Source organism: Ostrea edulis, chromosome 7 (assembly GCF_947568905.1).
Source record: "Ostrea edulis chromosome 7, xbOstEdul1.1, whole genome shotgun sequence".
Classification (NCBI taxonomy): Eukaryota; Metazoa; Mollusca; class Bivalvia; order Ostreida; family Ostreidae; genus Ostrea; species Ostrea edulis.
In genome coordinates, this window is record NC_079170.1 from 49,972,952 (window position 1) to 49,980,063 (window position 7,112).

Below are 7,112 nucleotides of genomic sequence, written 5' to 3' on the forward strand. Positions count from 1 at the left end.
TTGTGTCTTTAATCTGTCGAAGAAAGTGAATTAGTTTATTATTTTCAAATCTTGTTACAGATAAATCAATATCAGGATTTTTCGAGTTGGTTTCTCAGATATACTGATTATTTCTCACAAGGTTAAATGTAATTTATTTTTACAAGGGTTAAAGTTGATGTTTTTTCTTATTCTTAAATTGTGGTAGACGTACCTATGTTTATAATAATTTATATTTTGGGTAAAAATCAGACTGTGTATATTGCTTTCATATAATTAAAATCACACACCAACAAATTAGATATTATGTATCGGAACAACTAGAAGTATAAGATATACATGCACATATTTGATCATGTAGTTAGATACACTACCCCTTAAAAATATCTTCAATCAATGTCATGATTTGTTGTATATAATGTATAAACTATATTGATACAAGATACCCGAAAATCTGTATGGAGTTTAAACATTCTCGCCTGGCGATAACAGTATTGATCTTCAATAGGTGAAATGAATACTCTGTCGCACAAAATAATCTGATATATTTGATGTAATATATTTTGATAAGTAAAAATATATTCCCTTGTCCTTGGCCGTTTCAAAAATATAATGAAATTTTATAAAAGCTTCGACACACTGTGAAATATCTAGTATTTAGAATATCATAAAGGATTTGTTGAACATACAAAAAGTAAGTAGAGGCCGTGCGGCTTTTCAATCTGTTTTTCTGTAGAGTATTACGTCAGTGTGGAAAGAACTATGATAAAATGTCAATAATCTCAATTTTAAAAGTTGGCTACACCTGGGGAAAGAGATGTTGAATATGAAATTCCATAACTTCTTTACATCTCTTTAATGCTCATTTGAATACTGCTTAGATAAGTGTAAATTGCAACTCTCATACCCATAGCGAGAAACTGCGAGATCTACATGTTGCAGCATGGCCGTGGAGAATTTAAACACAAAACGCAAGAGGTACATTTCTGAAAATTGCTCATTGATTGGATGGTTTTTGCAGTCAAGATTTCCCCAGCTTCTGGTGGATGTCTCTTTCGTGTTGGATTGAGTCTTAGTGGCCATTGAAATAGCCAACATGTATCGATTACTGCCTTTGAAAAGCTGCAGCTCAAATCTGAGATATGATTTTAAAAGCAATTCAAAGTTCACGAACTAAATAATATTGAAAAATAATAGAAACTGAAAAAAACCCTTCATACACATAAAAAATCAAATGTTAAAATTTATTCCTACTGAATATATAACATTTCACCAATTTCGAATGTGATTTTTAATATGAATGCTAAAATGTTCCAGTATCCAACATAAAAGTGATATAATGAAATCAAAATACTACAAAGTAAATGCACAGTGTAATTTGCTACCAAAAAGAACAAAAAAGAAAACCATTACAAAGTATATGTAAGTTGATAATTATCCCCAAGAATGTTTTCTTATCGGATCTTTAAAAATATTTTTAAAGATATTTGATAATTATGACAAAACAATTAGTTACATTAATGATAACTGATGTTCGGGTGTAATGAATTTTTTTTTTTCAAAAATGTAATGTATCTGCAGTAGGTCAACTATATAGTACCCACCTGCAAGAGAGCTAAATCTAGTAAATTAGTAAAGTGTTTCACGATATATTATGCAACAAACTCATGTACAAGACCTTGAAGCCACAATAATTTGAGGGGTTTTGGTCCAATTGTTCACCCCAAGGATACAGGGACCATGCATGTAGAATTCACGATTTCAAACAAACACGCCTCTCACTAATTTTGTAGAAAATTGGGCGAACGTGTACGACAGATTACAACTGATAGGCTGTTCACCTATCTAATCTGTAAATCACACACGTGACCTATTAGAGAAATCATTGTTTTACCTGTGTGCTATTTATACTTCCCAATTATAGCTCACCTGAGCCGAAGGCTAAAGTGCGCTTTTCTGATCAAAATTTGAATTTGTCTGTCGTCGTTGTCAACTTTTCACATTTTCTTTTCCAGAACCACTATTATACCTATTTCAATCAAGCTAGGTACAAACCATCCTTGATCAAATGAATGGTCATTCCCCCTGTGAAGGGGGATAATCAAAAAAAGGCAAAAATAGGGTGGGATCATTTTAAAGTATTTTTTGTAAGAACCAATGGGCCAGAATAGTTGAGATTTACTTGAAAACTTCCGCACATAGGCTAAATGCAAGTTGTCTTTGAAATCATGGCCCTCGAGAGTAGTGTGGGACCCCGATAAAGGATCAACATTATGCTTTACATTATGATATACACGTATAGGAAACTCTTTTTCTCAAGAAAAAGGCCATGATGAGCCGCCCCCCCCCCCCCCCCCCCCCCCCCCCCCACACACACACACCCCGGTATCATGGTGGGGTCATAATAGGGGAACAAAGTTTTTTTTCATATTTAGCCCATCGTCTAGCATAATCTTCGACATAATTATACACCCGTCAAAGGCGGAACATATACATGTATGTATTATGGTATGGCGTCTGTCTGTACGGGCCTTGTGGGCAGGATACATACCAAACCGTAAGCTCCAGGATTTTACAACCTGGAACATTTGATCACAATGATGAGAAGTAGATACCTATTGTTTTTCAAGATAAGAGGTCAAAGGTCAAGGTCGTAGTATCACTTAGAAGGAAAACCTTGTGGACAGGATACAAACTGAACCGTAAGCTCCAGGATAGTACAACTTGGTACATTTGATCAAGATGATGGGGGGGGGGGGGGGGGGGGGGGCATCAAACTTGGTGCACATACACTTTATGCCCAGTGGAGGATGCCTTTCTCAAGGTTAAGGTCTTAGTAGCAGGATACAGACAGAACCGTTGGGTCTAAGACCATCAAAATTGGTACACATCTTATGCCAAGTGAAAATATTACACAGAGAGTACATAATTTGTCTGTTTTTACAATGCAAAGAAAGTATGTCACACCCTGATGATTGCTTATACTACTTGAAGCCAAGTTCTACAACACCCTATATTAGCTATCCACGAGCGTATTATGTATCGTTGGCGGTACTCTTGTTCATAATAGAAATGAAGTTCTGTCAACAACTGAAAGACCGGGGTTCTGTGAATTTACTAGCTTTTAAAATACGTGATGTTATGTCCTCGTTTTCAACTCTATCAACATCACCAGAAATGACAAATTCAGCTGGACTATAGTTGGAAGAAGAAGAAAAAGAACACTAGTATGATACTCCAGAAGTGAAGAAGATTTCCAGAGAATTACCAACTTAGCCCCACCCTAGGGTCATCAATTTCACAGATTTGATATTGGACTCAATGCTCATTATAATCACGTAAACATTTTGCCTCCTTGATTCTTAAAGTACAAACTATTTTCTACGTTCTAATTTACTTTTAAGACATGCCAAACTTAGCTCCACCCTGGGGCATGAATCCTGGACCCAGGGATCATGAATTTCACAGTTTGGTATAGAGTTCATTGCTTATCATAATCTTGCCAACAGTTTGAATGCCAGATGTCCAGAAGTAAAGATTTTCTATGATATAATGCGTTTTCAATTACCAACTTAGTCTCACTCTAGGGCGTGAACACCGCATTCACTGGTCATGAATAAATGTTCTCATTGCTTATTATATTATAACCATGCTAATAATTTGACTGTTTGATGTCCAGAAATATAAAAGATTTTTGAAAATTGCATTGATTTTGATTTTTTTAGTCCACACACCCCAGGCCCCAGGAGACAGGGTTCATGACAATAAAAAACAATTGTTTCCCTTGACCCGTATATGTTATATACCGAAATTGGTTCAGCCGTCCCGGAGAAGAAGCTGAAATATTAAACACATTAGGACCGATAACGATAACGATAGGTCGCCTGTTAATGTACTTTTTTGTAAAGTCGGTTGAACATGTAACGTTGCACTTTATACACCATCAGGAAGGAAATATATTTTGTGGCGGAAATGGGCTCGGAATCTGCACAGTTTTTTCATTTCAAAGTATTTTCGATTCGCACGTACATCGCATAGAGATATCATAATAGTAATCCCACAGTTAATATACATTCTAAAAAATTAACACAATCTAATAAAAGCAAATGTAACAAGAGGAAGGAGATTTTCTTTCAAATTGAGTTAGATTTCAGCTAAAGCATATAATTGCAACAAAATATATACTAGTATTGCCTTATCAAATATGAAGGGATATGCTTAAATTTAATTTAACAGACCACTAAAATAATACTGTTAATACGGTGATTGTGCTTGCACGTGTTACTAAGCAAAAGACCAATTCGTAAAGCGTGTACTTTGAACTCCAATACAGATGCACGATAAAACATGTCTCTGATAGGCTAAGGGTTTTTTGTTTAAGGGGGGAGGGGGTCAAAGTATTGCTGTGTGATTTTTACTTCCATTTCCAAAACGAAGGGCTGAGTTTGTATAGTTGTTTACATTCATGAATATGACATTTTATGAAGTGTATATGTAAAAGATGAGTTCAGTGACACATGAGAAAGAAGTAACCATCTTCTTGCAGAGTTTGAGGAACTCTGACATTTCGCACGAAAGCAGATCATAAGCCAAAAAAAGTTTGACCATAAGTTTGTCTCTCAGAACGAACACGCTAGATGATTTATGACCGCAATATCAATTTTCGTTTCCCCTCGCTAGCCTTGGAATCTTAGTCGGGGTAATTTGGTCATATTCATCTCAATTATACGTGTGTAAAACGATAGCTTTGTTTGCAACAATACCAATTACTATACCTCCCCTCGATATTGGCTGTCAAAATATACCAGCCCGGCAGACGAGAACCGCGATGTCCGAATTGCTTTCGTAATGAAGTCAAATGGCAGACTTGGTTTGGTTTGGCAACTGAAATCCATCATGGATGTAAGTTGAACTTATCAAGGCAGCAAATGTATGTAATTCCAAGGGTGGCTATTGCAAGTTTTATCAACATGAAGGCAATATATATTTCTACTTCAAGGAATAAGATATTTTTCATTGAAGAAATAAGTCCAAGTATTTTATCAATTTCGAGAACCATTCTTCATCAATATAAGCTTTTTTTTTAAATTCTATATTTGCTTATCGTAAGAAAATAAGCTCAATATCTTTTAAAAATATATTTGTCTAATAAATCTTTTTTTTCTAATTGACATGTTTCGTGAATATTTAAAACATGGGTTTTAAAATATGTACATATTAACAACATATTTTTGATTTTGATAAAAAATCTTCACAAATAAGGAACGTCTGAGTCTTCTAGGCATCTTTTATTAGAAATGCATATCGTGCATCAAATCATGCGAAATTTGAACTCTAAAATATCTTATTTGCAACCAAAAATACCTGTTTTATTACTCCGGAAAAAGCACAAACAAATTTCATATAAAATAATTGAGAGTTGATTGTGAAATCAAACCCCATATGAGATGCTTTAACGAGCTATTCAATAAAATGTATGGAAAGCCAACACGTCCGATAAAGAGTTTAGTCCACGTTAAAATTGTTTTTCTTTCATTTGTAATGATTGTTTTCTTATTGATTACAATTAATCCTTAAGCTGCAACTTTACACATCAATGCCATAAAGTAGTGGTTAACTGAATACTGATTTGTCGACGATCAACAAATTTCAACGTGTAAAGTGTATATAAATCAATCCCAACACTGGACAGTAAATATCGACCAATATTTGACAAGGGGGGGAGGGGGTAACTCTTAAAGGACACATTTTACGAACAGCCATGGCCTCGCAAGGACAATGCATTATAACCGTTGATGTTGTTTAGCTTTAATATAAAATGTTAGATTCAGCTGACCTTATACTGACAGCGAGGTGTCTGAACGTAGTCTTAACATACACTGTACATAGTATTCAGATGTATATATATATATATCCTTTTCCCTCAGAATAACAAGGTACTCTGTATATACATGTACGCATGTAATAAAGTTTTATAATGTATGTGCATTTCCTCATATGGACATGCAACCAACAGAAAGAAAATATTTAATGCTAAGATGATAAATTGCTTTTATATGCCATGGCGTGAATTGACTGTAGTGTACGGGGAAAATTACAGCTACGATAAATTATAGTGGGCAACGCTTTTTGCGCAAGAGACAAAGTTTGCCAAGCCCTCGGCCGTAGGACGGAAAGTCGCGATTCTTTCAAAAGGATCTTCTAATAAAAAAACGTGTCACGGTTCAATGGATTAAGTTTGAACACTATGTGCAGCATTTCCAAGACTATTTTTTGCACATTCCTTGATTTCTCTGAAACTAAGTTATCTACATCTTGAAATAGTCTGAAACAAAAACCCGAGTATTCTTTTTTTTTTCTCTCCTAACTTCTATTTTGTTAATCAATTTCACAAAGTTGGTGATTTTTACATCCCCCTCGAACTGTTCATTAAGGCGTCAATTTTGGGGCAGTTTGAAATCAACACCTACACGTTATAGGCACCATGCTTAACCTAAACTTAATTTCGCATAATAATACTAAGGCGACACTTTCGATTTCAGAGGCCAATATATTTTCCCTCTTTCAGACAAAACATGGAGGGAAATCCACGCGTCTGTGACATCGCACATAGTAAATTAAGGATTTAAAGCTTAATTGGCAAATATATATTAAACAAGTACGACATTTATAACTCTGGGCACGGCACAGTCTCGACTTTTTACTACCCTTTCAGAAAGTGATATCGAGACAAAGAAAAACTGCATCAGGGGTATTTCTTGTCTGTTTCTAACAGCACAATAAAGGCTGAACCCACAAGCTCGTAGAAATATATACAAATGTCAACCTTCAAAGAGAAATTCCGATACATCCCCTTGTTATAAAATGGTTTACAAATTCTATATAATGAATTTATAAGCAATAAACAAACAACAACAACAAAAACAACAAACAACAAAGTTTTTAATTTTCATGAATATTTTTACCCCGTGGGGATCCGGGTTAGAATAAGTCCTCAGTACCCCTTGCTTGTCGTAAGAGGCGGCTAAATGGGGGATTCCTTCGGATGAGACCGAAAAAAACTAGGCTCCGTGTCACGATAAAGATCCCTTCCTGTTCAAAGGCCGTAAGCGACAAGTATAGGACTAAATTTT